A 15,279-nucleotide genomic window follows, 5' to 3' on the forward strand; every position below is an offset into this window, starting at 1 on the left:
AGCAACAAAAAAGCCAGACAATAAGCAGAAAAACAAGCAAACAAACCTATTACCAATGGTTCAAGGTGAGAAAAGTGCACAACCGGAAACGCTCGTAAAATATTCACCATAAGCAAAGAAAAGAAAGCACTTTGGGATTCAATCTCACACAAACTGTTTACAGGAGTTAATGCATTTTCGCGAATAACTATCTTGATAGATATGGGAGACTTATTATTTTGTTTACTTCTCATGAAAATATATATGTGGTGAGTAGGAAATAGTGTGTGGCTGATAGCAAAGGTTTCCTGGCAAAAATGGATGCTTTTAGGCTACATGAAAGTTATAGCAGTCATAATTAATCAAGTGTCTACGTCTTCCGCTAGTGGAAATGCTAGTTATTGTAATGAATCATCAACGTCAATCGGATATATAATCCTAGTACTACGTCATTTAGTTGAATATGATGGGAACTCTCAGTTTTGAAACTTGTCCAAATTACCGTTTTGGCAGGCACTCTCCCAATTTCAAATTGGCAAGAACAGTATTAAGAGATATCGAAACTCCTAGGTGCAGCACGGGCGTCAATAAAAACAGATGCTCGTTTTGCGTTATTCTATGTTTCGAAAACAAGTCGCTCGTGGAAGCGAAATCACAGACAGTGTCAGTATAATTTGATGCAAACTGTGACATCGATTCCTGAAAAAAACGGAACTACTTTCCCTTAATATCTTTTACATAAATCTCAAGGTTTAATTTGCAAAATTAGACGGTCAACATGGCACCAAACAATATTCAAGAAAGCAACGACCACCTGAATTAAAGAAGAAATCTCCAGAAAGCCGTTCTCATCCGAAACGGATTAACTGCAACCCTTGCTTGAAGAGTCTCGGTCCGGATTTTTTTTATAGTGGAGCGAATGGAATGTGCTATTCAAATACGTCTCCACTTCCAATGGTTGTCGGATAAAATCGAAAGTAAACACATTCGTCTATAAATCTATGTCCCATCTCCAAAAACCTTGTTACCAGCAAATATTTGCCATGGCCGACAGAAGGTTTGGGGTGAGAACTAACACTCATTCGTATGATCACTATTATGTCTTTCAATGGAGCTCCGAGGGATTGGTATGTACATTTAGGTCTGCTGAGTACGGTGATCAGTCATATGGGCGATGGTGCGTCAATGCCATCACATACAGAACTCCCCGTAGAACCTCTTTTGTATGACATGGCCTACACAATCAATGGCCTTGTATGGTATCAAAGGCGGGGAGTTTTTGGGGTGATATGCTGTGATGCTATTTCTGGAATTGGTGGGGCAGTGGGGGAGTCTTGTGGTTAAAGCGTTCGCTCGTCACACCGAAGACCCGGGTTCGATTCCCCACATTGGCACAATGTGTAAAGCCCATTGCAGGTGTCCCCCGCCGTGATGCTGGACTATTGCTAAAAGCGGCGTAAAACTAAACTCACTCACTCACTCACTCACTCACTCACTGGAATTGGTAGTGTTATGGCTTATTCGGTGCTTTCACTTAATAGTAGTTTTATTGTAGACCATTGTTGTAATTTATGTATTATAGACAGCTGTGTGCCCACGTCTCTACCATCATGAAAATGTCTGTCCTTCAGATACTTTAGCCCGAAAATATAGTTTCAGGAGTCAGTTGTGAGAGGGTTTGATGCAACTGTAAACCAGAACACATTATCTGTTCATTGTTAAGTATCATTCATTTTAGTGACATCTGGTCATCTTAATACTGAGGATTAGAGTGTCCTGAACTCATTATACAGTTCATTATGCTGATATCAGTCCATCAATATCTACCAAATAAATCTACTACTGATAAACAAACTGTGTTGATCCAATGTAAAATGTCGGTTAAAAAGCATACACTTCAAACCTGGATTTGACCAAACCAGAACGTGATCTATGACAACCGCATCAATACATCACCATCGAATAACCGTTTTCAGCCACCAGCACCAATGTATGTATACTTTCTCTTCAGTTTCTGTTGACAAATTAGATGACTTGATTTGTCTTCCTATTTGTCTGAAGGCCATCTTTGTGTTATAAATTATTATATGGAAAACCCTTCCAGTCCAGAATATGCTATGGTGGACGCTGTACGTAAACTTTAGCCGATGTTTCCACTCATTGAAATATAGTCCCTGGATTGGTAAAGATTTTCGTCTGGCCTTTTACCTTGTGCTATTGATTTTTTAAGTTAGTTGTGTACATGTGATTGTAGATATACTAGACGTGACAGAAACACGTCCATATAGTCACTGTGAGCAACTACCGAGGTAATGGTTTGATTGTTCAGTATTGACCCATCAGGATCTGACGTTTAAGTTGGCCTGTCAAGACAATAGAGTACATGCAACAGAAGTGTATCAATATCCATTTGAATGAATGCTGATCATATATATCTGATATCATTGACGTCATCACAAAACAATGGATTTGGAGATTTCGTTGATAAGGTCCCCGATACCTTGACAGACGACAGCTGTTATTTACTGTATCAGGTTTTGGCTAGGCTGCAGGGGAGACGCGTGACTAGGCATCACATGCCCTCCAGCATGTCCAGTTAACGTGATATGTATTACCATCGAAGGATGTGAGGTGTAATGTTATTCTGTGGAAGCGATTAATACTGGGACAGATGTAGCAGTTCAACCCACTGAAGAGACATGATTCATTACTTTGAATTCATGAATATGATCCCAATGGTGAGATATCTGTGATTGATCACTGGTCGTTACACCAACATTATAACTCACAATTCGACGTTTTTGTTCCCTTAATTGAGCTGTAACTGAATAGACTTGTTGTGGCATCTGATTTGCTTACGGGGTCCATGTCGGTTCAGACATGATCTGAGCTCAAACAATTGTTGTCTGAACCAGTAAGACCACTGTCAAAGTCAAAGATATTTATTGTACTTAAGGCCTCCGGCCCATGTCCAAGTAATTTTATATATACGGCAAACGTTACAGACATTTCACAATACAAATTACGTTTCAGATAAGATATTGCTTCTAAGGATAACAGCATGTTTTACATAAAGCTCTATATTACGTATTACCCTGCAGATAGTATACCTTTGTCAGCCTCGACAAACATTTTTTTACTTTTAGAAGTTTCTGTGCTGAGCACCAATCATGTAGTCTGATGTTATTCCTGTGGGTTTTTGTCAGACAGACGTTCCGTCAGACGTGGTGCTTCAACCTCAACTTTGGACAGGAATGAAATATTTGATTACTTAATGCAATTGTTACGCTTATTTAACTGTATTCTGCCTCAGGCTTGTCTTAAAACTACATTCACTGTCCAGGTGTATGGTGTTAAAAGTTGCAGGGGATGATTTGTTGTGAACCAGTGGGGATCCAAGATAAATTTTATCGGACATGAAAGGCGAAATAGCGTTGAAAATTCTATGCATGAGCCAATGAAAATGAACGTCTTCTCCTATCAATCCTTATGAACCTCACTCCCGAAGCTGTTACATAATCATACGTTTAAATACCTGCAGCTACTAAGTAAATACTACCATAAAGTATACGTCGGGGTCTAAGAGCTTTGTCAAATTACTGCAGTGTTAACAGAATTACCTTAGATTTTACACTTTCTATTGTTACGTATCAGCAGAAAACCGTAACATATTCATGTGTTGATGTGCCTGCTTTTTGATACTTTGCCTTGTGGAACTGAAATATTAATTTCAAGATCTATGCCCATTCATACTTAAAAAAATTACCCTATTGTATATAACACATTTAAACTCGAGGCATTAAAGGGTTTTGCTTTTTTAGCAAAAAGATGTCACCCACGATGTAGGCCCATGTAATGACTCTGAATCTTGAGTTACTATCAGTTTGATGATGATGACACATGCGACCTCTTTCCTACTTGTGTTGACTCCTTGGTACCTGCTAACATCAGAGCATATTGAAACAGGAGCTATTGATCCTAGTTAAGTGGATATTAAATAACACCAGAATGTATTTACAAAGGGAATATCAAGTCAAATATCTCGGACGTGGTCAATATTTACTCCAAGTATAGGACAATAGGCAGCTTATATCCTAACCAATCTCATCAAAGACGCATTTGATGTCTTAAAAATATTGGACTTCGAAATAGCTACAATTGCTTGATGCTTTAGAAACAGTTTATTGTACATTACTGGAGATAAAGTCATGGTGGAACTAATGTAGCAGGAACGGATCCTATTCAAATGTGGCTCTAAGTGCCAATAAACTGCAAATCATATTCTAGAGATGAGGCCAAATTGAAAGTAAATATTAGTTTCAACCATCCAATGGAATGCGCCAGAGTAACACAACAGCGCCTGGGCAAATATTTGCAGTAGTGTGGATGCTTGAAGTATGTGAATTACCATTGTTTTCACCGCAACTTTGAGAAGATAGAAGTGTAAACATTTTCCGCGTATGAAATCAATTTCCACGTCATGTATATCTGGCGTGGGTGAAATATAGATTTCATATCCATGTAACATTCTGTGCACCATAGGTTTCAATGTCAATATATAGATATACATGAAGTTATATGCGCTGTAAAAGAAGGTTAAATACATGCTGTGCAATTTTGTAATCCAAAAAGGCAACGATCCATTCAAAACATCGGAATTATAGCCGTCGACTGCCCAAATGACGTATATTGTTGAAACATCCGTCAGTGTGTTTGTATGTGGATCCTGGAACGCAACCCTAACCAATTCACATCTGTGATATATAAACCTTACTCACAGATCCACTTATTAAGCCATCGTGATATATACATCCTTATCACAAGTGAAGCAGTATTTACATACTACATACATGCAGCTGTGTCTCGGTGTACACGCTTTCATATCAGGACCAAGGTTTAGAAAAGCTCTGTTCGCACGCTTGAGAAACAATGACCTGTTACCACAACTGATCACAAACCTGTCGTAATTAACACTTATAACCGATTAGTGAGTGGAATGAATAAAAGTTCAGGAGACTGAATGCCTTATTCCAGATTACTGAAGCGAAGGTTACCAGAAATCAGTTACGCATATGTTGGGAATCAAACCCATGCTCTTTGCGAACGAGGGATACCTTCAACTACTCGATCACCCTATCACCCCTTGGAGTACAGTTAGAGTGGATAAAGATGTAGCGATATATGGACTGACCATCTTTGGGGTCTGAACACATCCTGGAGACATCGGAAGTGTAAATGTTTCAAGCCAGACAGACACAGGTCCAACTAGGTCTCACCTTGCTAACCTTTTGCAGACTTGCCTCGAAACTACTTAACACAGACCAGAAGTAAATCGACTTTCCTACGAGAAAGGAACCGTGACCGATTGCAATATAAGCAGCTGACGTTAGATTCAGACGACCTAGATTTGTTCGCCATAACGGATGTTGCCGAATACTTCCTGTGATGACGACAGCAGCGCCGGTATCTCAGGTACTTCAAGACTCGTTGAGAGCCACTCTGAGAAGAGGCGAATATGTGTGAAAGTTTGAAGACACACGAAGATCCCCAGTTTATCGTTTAAAGAGAGCTTTGCCAGCAGTGTCGGGCTAATGGTTGTACACTTGCAGAGGTACTTGCTTCCTATTTGTCTAGCTGATATGCCGCAATTAAACTTGTGCTGTCTTTCAATGACAATGAAGGGTTTTCGAGAAAGTCAGCTTCAGGTCACATATTGCTGGGCTGTGTCAGGTCACGTGTCAGGTCATGTCTGCGAACTCTGTTATAGCTAACCAAGCCCCTTGACTTCAATAGATCATCCCTGCCACTTATTACCAATGCCACCAGACGTAATGTCTGATGCCGCCTCCGCAGGATTTCCCCAATAAGTTACAGGATGACTGTTGCCATGGTGCAAAGATGTCAAACACTCATACTGGCTTGCTTTCTCCACAGGGAGATGCTAATGTAATTATGTTATATGGGGTAGTGATGCCATGTGTATTTGTCCACTCGTGATGCAAGTAATACGTTCCGTTCGTAGTTGTTACTACTACTACTACTACTACTACTACTACTACTACTACTACTGTCTTTGCGTCATTGCTACTGCCACTGCTACTGCGACTTTGTTATTTTAAACCGTAATCAGCAATATTCCAGCTATATGACGGCGGTCAGTACCAGGAACAGGCTATGCAGTGATTAACAGCATGAGCATCGATATCTGCAATAGGCATACGATGACAGCCAAGTCAGCGAGCCTGACCACCAGATCCAGTTGGTCGCCTCCTACGACAAGCATGGGTTGTTGGAGACCAATTCTAACCCCGGATCTTCTTGGGTAAACTACTACTACTACTACTACTACTACTACTAATTGCGTTGTTGGTATTACCACTGCTATCGCTGCTATCACTACCACTACTACTATACTACTGTTTCTACTGCTACTCGGGGCGGTGGGGTAGCCTAGTGGTTAAAGCGTTCGCTCGTCACGCCGAAAACCCGGGTTCGATTCCCCACATGGGTGGGGAATCGAAAGGAAAGCCCATTTCTGCTGTCCCCACCGTGATATTGCTGGAATACTGCTAAAAGCGGCGTAAAACTAAACTCACTCACTCACTCTACTGCTACTCCTGCTACTACCTCTACCACAACTAAATGACGTGTTTTTAGGGAAATCGGCGTTTGGGCACACTCGGACAATTTGTTTCATTTAATGTCAACGAACTTTTCAGAACATTGTGAAAGTAACCACACTGCAAGCATCACCAATACTTTAATTCACGATTGAACTCAGTAACGAAGGCTGGTTAGGAGACGTTTTTACATATTTCAGTTAGAGTGTTCAAGGCAATCTGGTACATTAACACCACCAATCTTAATGGTATATCACATTGAAAAGCAACATCAATATACATACTGCAGCTCATCTGTCTTCAATGTTCCATACCCCATCTGTTTCACATATCTTCGCTGATCATAGTGAGTGCATTTCAAATAGATACGTTGGTAGATTCTGTTATGGGTGTGTGCAGACTAATGACATCCTTCGTCAGATATGATTTTGCACAACATTGTCAGCTGTGACAGTTTCATGGCGTGTTCCAGGTGAAGAAACCATGACCACCATCATGTGAAGAAACCATGACAACGACATTAGAATCTATGGCATTAGAATCAGAATGAAAAGAAGTTGTATATCCATAAAAATTGTCATCATTCTTCATCAGCTCAACTTCTAATATGCCCATCAAAAAGTCCGTTTATATCTCCAATATAATCACTTACATGACGACCTTCAGTCACCATAGACTATGTTATCACCATATCTTGTGAATGTCTGATATATCTAGTGCTGAGAGGGAACTTGGCAATAACTGAGGGAACAGTGTTTTAAATGAAAATATTTGCTCTGGGTGCAACTTGGTAATAATTCGTTCACTATCAAGATCAGAATAATTATTTTCACATACCGATACAGTATTAGACATTTCTCGTTTGGACTGGTTCATGGTTACATGTGCGCTGCAACATATTTATTGTTTTTAAACAATACTTTTGCTATGAATTCTCAGACACCTACTTAAGCTGTGATCTTCAGTGGAAGATATACTTTTTACAGCATATGGCAATGAATGAAATTTTCTTGAATTAATTTTCCATATGAATTAGTTTGAGCAAGAAAAGCTTGAGACTGATCTTGCACATTGGCACTCTTTAAATAATGCCACAAACATATTACTTCACAGGCGTGGTTTGATTGGTTGGTTGGTCCGTTCTTTAACGCCACACTCAGCAATATTCCAGCTATATGGTGTCAGTCTGCAAGTAATCGAGTCTGTACCAGACAACCCAGTGATCAACTGCATGATCATCGATCTATGCATCTGGGATACGATGAGTCAACCAAGTCAGCGAGCCTGACCACTCGATACCTTTAGTCACCTCTTACGAAAGCATGGGTTACTGAAGATCAATTCTGATCCGGATCTTTACGGGTGCATGGTTTGATTTGTGACCATAGATTTATGTACATATTTCATCTAAGGATGATATAAATGACGTTCTGTGGGCGACGGTATGATGATTTCTCCTTTTCATGTCGATAAACACAAAACATGAACAGAAACAGTGTTATTGTTTATAGTGTCAAGGGATGTGATATATGTGTCTGGGCAATACTGAATAAATATCAACCTTTATTTGATATACGACTCAGTTACAGCTTGATGTACCTTGTGCCTTGTGCTAATCGATGAAGGGACCGCCACCGTGGTGTAGTGGATAGAGCGTCCGTCCGGACAACGGAAGGTCGCGGGTTCGATCCCCGGCCGCGTCATACCAAAAGGCGTTAAAATATGGCACTTGTTGTTCCCTGCCTGGCGCTCGGCATTAATGGGTAAAACAAGGACTGTTCTGCTCAGAGTCAGTGTAATGTGTCTGAGTGGGGTATTCATCCTTAACTGTGGCATGGTATCTCAGTGAGCTAGCACTATAAAACAAGCTTAATTCTGGGCTAGTACAAGCAGCCACACATACACACGCATGCACGTCGTCATATGAGCGAAATATTCTTAGGTACAGCGTTAAACCCCATTTCACCTCACCACACCTAATCGATGAAGATGATCCCGATAGATGATCAATAGGTAATAATCCAGTAATATTATTGATTCCTTCGGAATACGGAAGAGGATTTATGATATAGATATGGATCACTTTAATCGGGCATAGAATCTTACTAAATCTGCAAAATATGATGAGTTCGGGAAGTAAAACATCTGCATCAGCATCAGCATCAACGGCTTCTTTTTCAGTCCCTGCATCAGATTTCACACACCGAAAAACATAATGATCGTGCGACTATAACGACTTCCCTCTTCAGACCGCAAGTGGGCTCTTACTAAAAGGTTGATGAGCAAAATGGTTTATGCTTTCAATAGCCACACTGTTCTCTGTGTGTTTGTTGTAGAACGTGGCACTCAGCATTAGGCCTGCGATATGACAGCGGGGTGTAAATAATTGAATCTGGACAAGACAATCATTATATTAGGCACGTTGTGAGCATAGATCCTCTCAATTGAGATTAAATGAGCTATGAGCCTGACAACTTCGTATCCCCTATCGACTAGTATTGGTTACTGGGGACCAATATTAAGGATTCCACTCTCTTCTTAAACCATCCAAGCATGCAGGACATACTATGTCATTTGCAGCACTCACTGGCAATATTACGGCGGGGAACACAGAACTGGGCGCCAAAAAAGCTAAACTAACTCACGCTTTCTGAGACACGAAGCCAACAGCAGAACTTAAAACTGTAACATTCTCAAGTGATAGTAGATCCAGTCTTAGCCCTGAACTCTCGCCAAATATCTGACAACCACCAATTGAGACTCGTTAACATAGTTTGTGCTTTCGAATACAATGTGTTTATGCTAAACTAATTCAGAAAATTGGTCCTTGGACTCAAAAATACATTATGGTATCGTTTGCCCAAGTCAAGCGATACGTCAAAATGTGTTTACCACATGAATGATTTCTTGTCTTGCTTAAAACAGATGCAGGACGAGAAATAATGAACATTCTAGTGTTTGGCAGCGCGTTAGAAGATCTTTATTGGTCAGAGCGCATGCAAGGGGCACCAAATAGTATATGTACATCGTAACATATATATATTCTCCCACAAAAGAAACGCATATAGGAATTTCAACTGTATTTGTATGTTTATTTTGAAACATCTTGTAGGCTTTATGAGTTAATGAAATATAGCGAAATTGCACACTGGGAATGCAGACTTATCCGTCTTTGGCACAAACTCGGGGAAAGTCAGTTTGAGTGTCACATGGAGACGTGAGGGGGTGCTGAAGTCAATACCTCGTGTGACCACCGTGGGCATCCAGAACTGCACGGCATCGCCTCGGCATCGAACGAATAAGCCTCAGAATCTCGTGTTGCCCAATTGCAGCCCACTCTGCCTGTAGTGCCTGTGCGAGTTGCTGAAGTGTCTGGGGCTGAGGGTTACGGCGTCGCACCCGTCTGTCCTGGGCATCCAACAGATGTTCGATCGGGTTTAAGTCCGGTGATCTTGAGGGCCAGGGGAGCACATTGATGATGTGGTTCTGGAGGAAGTCTCTAGTGTGACGTGCTGTGTGGGGCCTGGCATTGTCCTGTTGAAACAACTCCCTCTGGCGATCAACGATTGGAAGAAGGTGTGGGCGTAGGATTTCGTCACAGTACCGTTGAGCTGTCAGGTTGCCCTGGATCATCACCAAATCACTTCTCCTACGGCAGGTGATCGCTCCCCACATCATAACACTTTCCCCGCCGAATCTATCCACCTGGGGAACGCAAGCGTCGGCGAAACCTTCACGTCGACGTATGTACACCCGCATTCTTCCATCGCGTCGTTCCAATAGAAATCGTGATTCATCACTGAACCAGATTCTACGCCAATTCGGTAGGTTCCAGGCCTGAACGTTGGTGCATCATTGAACTCGATGTCGACGATGTTGTTGTCGAAGCACAGGGCCAAAATAAGGTCTTCTGGCACGTAAACCAGCCTCTGTCCACCTGTTCCTGACGGTCTGTGCAGAAAGCCTCCTCAATCCGGGTATTTGTCGAGCGGTACTGGTCGCCGTAACTGTTCGATGACGCAGGTGATGTACCCGGATGAAGCGATCCTGCGCCGCAGTGGTCGCTCGAGGTCGCCCACTACGAGGGGTATCTGCTACCGCATTCTGCCGGCGATATCTCTCCCAGAGCGGTGAAATGGTGCTTTGGTGAACATTCATGCGTCGGGCAACTGCACGTTGAGACTGGCCAGCTTCAAGCAAACCAATGGCGATATGACGGTTCGCTTCACTTAGACGTGGCATTTTGCGTTCGTCAACAATATTCCAAATACAGTGAATAATCGACAGACAGCGATCAACCTTTTATACCCATCATTGAGACTATCTGATCCCCAACTTTCACGTGCATTGCATGTGAATTGTGTATTCTGTGACACTACACGCCGAAATTGAAAATCATGCTGTTAAATACGGGTATTTTACGGATGGTGCGTTTTGTCATGATGTTTCAAAACATAAACACCATAGGACTCATAAACAGAGCAAAACCTTTTGTAAAATGAATCACGTTTTAATTCATTGCTACATGAAATTGCTGTTTTCATGATGCGTTTCTTTTTTGGGAGAGTATATTTTATACTACCAGGGCTAAGAATCGAAAAATACCTAAATATATAATTGATTAGTTCTCAGCAATAGGCCGGCTATATGACAGGGGTCTGTAAATAATTGAATCTTGTAGACATGTATGTCAACCATCCGAAGATACCTAAATAAATAAATTATTAATTGATTAGTTTTTGTTTAGAAAAAATATTTCCCACGAAGTTGTACCGTCTATATTTACACATGAGCCGAACGTAATCATAAACGACAAAACCCTTTCCACGTCCATAGCAAATCACTACTAAAAGCAGAGTCGTTGTGCAATTCCGACTATATCATAAAAGGTGTTTATGAATCACTATCAAAAGTGTGTACCAGGTGTCAAACCTCATGACTACATGCAGAGTCTAGGCAAATGTTCATCTGAAAAGAATCATGAACGTACGTCACAAGTCAAATTAGAGACCTAGGATGGCACATAATTGTTGTAAATGATGCGCACAACTTTGAAATGTCCTGCACACGTCTTCTTTAAAACTTTTTGAAATTTGAACTGAGGCCTAGAGCAATGTGACCTTGATGTTGTAACACACACGAACACACGAACACACACACACGAACACGAACACACACACGAACACGAACACACACACACACACACACACACACACACACACACACACACACACACACACACACACACACACACACACACACTGAGTGAAACATACGGCCCCTATGGCGACTAACGGGATCAGGTGTCAGGCCCACTGACTTGTTGACACATGTCATCGTATCCCAATTGTGTAAATCGATGTTCATGTTGTTGATCACTGTATTGTCTGGTCCAGACTGGATTATTTACAGACCGCCGCCATATAACTGGAATATTGCTGAGTGCAGCGTTAAATAACAACCAATCAACCAATCAAATGACGTAAAGTAAAGGATTTTTCATTTTACAATATTTCCAAATAACACATTTCTTAACAAGTCGCCTTGAACTTACCTAACATTGTCCATGTGATGAAAAATGATTCAACGTATTATTTGTAGCGCGGGTTTGCACATGGCTTCCATATACTGTTGAGCTGACAACAGCTTGGTGAAATGATCAACGTTCGAAATAGTAAAGGAAATGTTATATGAAGCTAAAACCATCTGACTGTTCCCGATTCTGAAATTTAGTGTTGTAATGAAGTACAAGGATATGACTGTTAGCGATACCAACACTACCAGGCAGTCGGTGCTTCCAGAGATACATTCACGTGAATATCCGGGTTAGAATTGGTCTTCAGCAACCCATGCTTGTCGTAAGAGGCGACTAACGGGATCGGGTGGTCAGATTCGCTGACTTGGTTGACACATGTCATCGTATTCGAATTGCGTAGATAGATATCATGCTGTTGATCACTGGATTGTCTGGTCCAGACTCGATTATTTACAGATCGCCGCCATATAGCTAAAATGTTGCTGAGTGCGGCGTAAAACTAAACTCACTCACTCACTCCAATTCCAATTCTACAGATGAAGCAGATAATACAATGTGATTCTGATAACGACATACTGTAATGTGATTTACATTCTTATCAGCAGACCGCAGCTGTAGGGCCCGACACACAGAGCAGTCAACTAACAACATTTACAGAAGAAACCACAGGTGGCCAAGCAAAGCTACCAGATACGCGGTGCCAAGCGCATTGAGCCGAATGTAGCCAAACTCATATCGGATCTGGCAGACAGGTTGCCTCTGTGATATCCCGAATTCGTAAATAAATATGAGTATTTGTCAATTTAAAATATGAAACACATAAATTTGTTGGACATGTACGATAAAATCTGTAGGATGAAGAGATTTGTTGTCCGTTAATTGACATGGAGCAACCGATGTTTCCAAAATGAGCCTTTAGTTAGTTACAGAGTATTTGCACTCTCATGATGCAAGAGGTACAGTTCCATCAACTACACATTACTTTTGCTTTATTCTTGCTTAAGTCTCCAAGGTAATAGTTAATAGTTTAAATGATAATTAAAAAAGTACAAATATCCCTCCAACAGACTGGCGTCCTTATACTTCCCCCTTATCTAGACTTGCCTCCTTCAGGATAGAATTACTATACATCCATGGGGTTAGGATTCAGTACAGCCTTGGAGCAAGGCTAGCCGCACACCGCAGTGATATTGAAGGAAGGACTGGTCCAACAGTGTGGAGTGAGTGAGTGAGTTTAGTTTTACGCCGCACTCAGCAATATTCCAGCTATATGGCGGCGGTCTGTAAATAATCGAGTCTGGACCAGACAATCCATTGATCAACAGCATGAGCATCGATCTGCGCAATTGGGAACCGATGACATTTGTCAACCAAGCCAGCGAGCCTGACCACCCGATCCCGTACACACTGTGGAAGCTATGTGATGAAGATATGTACAATATCTGTATGCCTGTCTGTATGTACTACATTTCAGTAGCCCGTGAACATATAGTGGCGTGACAATGTAATATCCATGTATTCAATAGGGTGTTAGGAAATAACCCCGAATTTGGAACAAGAGACATTAAAACTAGTAAGACACTAAAAAGCCATACATTTGAAGACTGCCGGAGTATTTAACCCAAAGCCAAATTTATAAAAGTTATACGTGCCCTTGCGCAATTATCCCTTGTATTATCTACGTCATACCGACGGCATTATTGACGTCATTCGAATATTATTATGACGTTCTTTCTCACTGAACGATCTTAACAATAACCTATTGTAAGGTGATTCGTTTAACCGATTATCCTTAGAAATGAATCATTCACAAAAGATAAGTTCTACTTCGTTTATCTGTGTTTAACTTTCTCATTACTGAATGTGTAGCGACTATGACGTGCTGCCATTTAAGGACGAATTTCAAAATGGAGTTTTGTGCTGTGCTTAAATAACAGCAGTGCGTTAGATTGTTTACAATTACCATTCATAATACTGAGTTAGTGAGTGAGTATGATTTTACGCCGCTACTAGCAATATTCTGGCAATATCACGACGGTGGCAAGCGAACCAGGGCCTTCTGAGTAGTGACTGCTTTAACAACTAGGCTACCCTACAAGCCCCTTCATTAATAATAGCAGACGGTGTGGTAGCCTAGTGGTTAAAGCGTTCGCTCGTCACGCCGAAGACCGGGTTCGATTCCCCACATGGGTACTATGTGTGAAGCCCATTTCTGGTGTCCCTCGCAGTAATATTGCTGGAATATTGCTAAAAGCGGCGTAAAACCATACTCACTCATTAATAATATCAAAACAAATTACTAATGACTCTGTGGAAGCATCACAAATCTGTTGAGAATCTGTTCACAAACGTCACGGTAGGCCAAGTAAAGAAATGAGCCACTACATGCTGGCTAAAATCCGATTCAAACTAGATCGATTCCCATATTATGTTCCTAATAGAATAGCTACTATCATCATCATATCTTTCATTCACTTCGGCCCACATGCCTATCAAGTTGATATGACGTGGTATAATGAATATACTGATAGTGTACAAGCGGCATCCAATCACACTCACTCAATCATGTGTGTTCACACTTACCTTCCATGCCTTTTCCATATACAAACAAACCACAGTCTGACACGAGGAACAAGTTGGTCTAGTCTTCATCACTTTCATACAGAGAATGGTATTCATGTATCCTGAGTCTATATATCATCTCCTCGTGCTGAAGGAGTGTACACCGTCATAGGAGTATCCTCCGCCCACAGCGCGCCACACACCACTAAGGTCTTGTATACCAAGAGACCCTGCACTCGAAGCTTCCAGCATTCTGGGTTATCCGTTTCTAATGTCCTACACTTTGCCATCAGCTGAGTTGGCGCGCGTTAGCTCTTACCTGTCGTATTCTTGTGCTGGCTTGAGGCAGTATGAAACTTTCAAAATGTAATTACCAAGTTTGTGAGGTTAATTGGTGCTGTGACTCGTCAAGGCGCAGCTGGGGAATTCTGTCTCGTTGTTTGGGTACTGTTGTATCACGGGGTGCTTTTTTGTAATGCACCGGTTTAATGTTTGAAGGAACAGAGGAAGAGCAGTAAACAAAACATCAGTGACGTGGACCGAAAGAAGACAACGGTAGCGCAGTGCAATAAACAACAGCAG

The 15,279-nt window shown here is 41.4% G+C and overlaps 1 protein-coding gene across 1 annotated transcript in view; it reads right to left on the bottom strand.

The window, feature by feature from the left end:
- LOC124284054 (prostaglandin E2 receptor EP4 subtype-like) overlaps positions 1-14,786 on the bottom strand; it is a 65,188-nt gene extending 50,402 nt beyond the window's left edge. Inside the window, exon 1 of the mRNA XM_046720118.1 lies at positions 14,719-14,786. The gene's annotated coding sequence lies outside the window, so the exon portion shown is untranslated. The remainder of the gene's footprint in view (positions 1-14,718) is intronic.
- Positions 14,787-15,279: the final 493 nt, after the last annotated feature.

Source organism: Haliotis rubra, unplaced genomic scaffold (assembly GCF_003918875.1).
Source record: "Haliotis rubra isolate DU_JTF1 unplaced genomic scaffold, ASM391887v1 Scf328, whole genome shotgun sequence".
NCBI lineage: Eukaryota > Metazoa > Mollusca > Gastropoda > Lepetellida > Haliotidae > Haliotis > Haliotis rubra.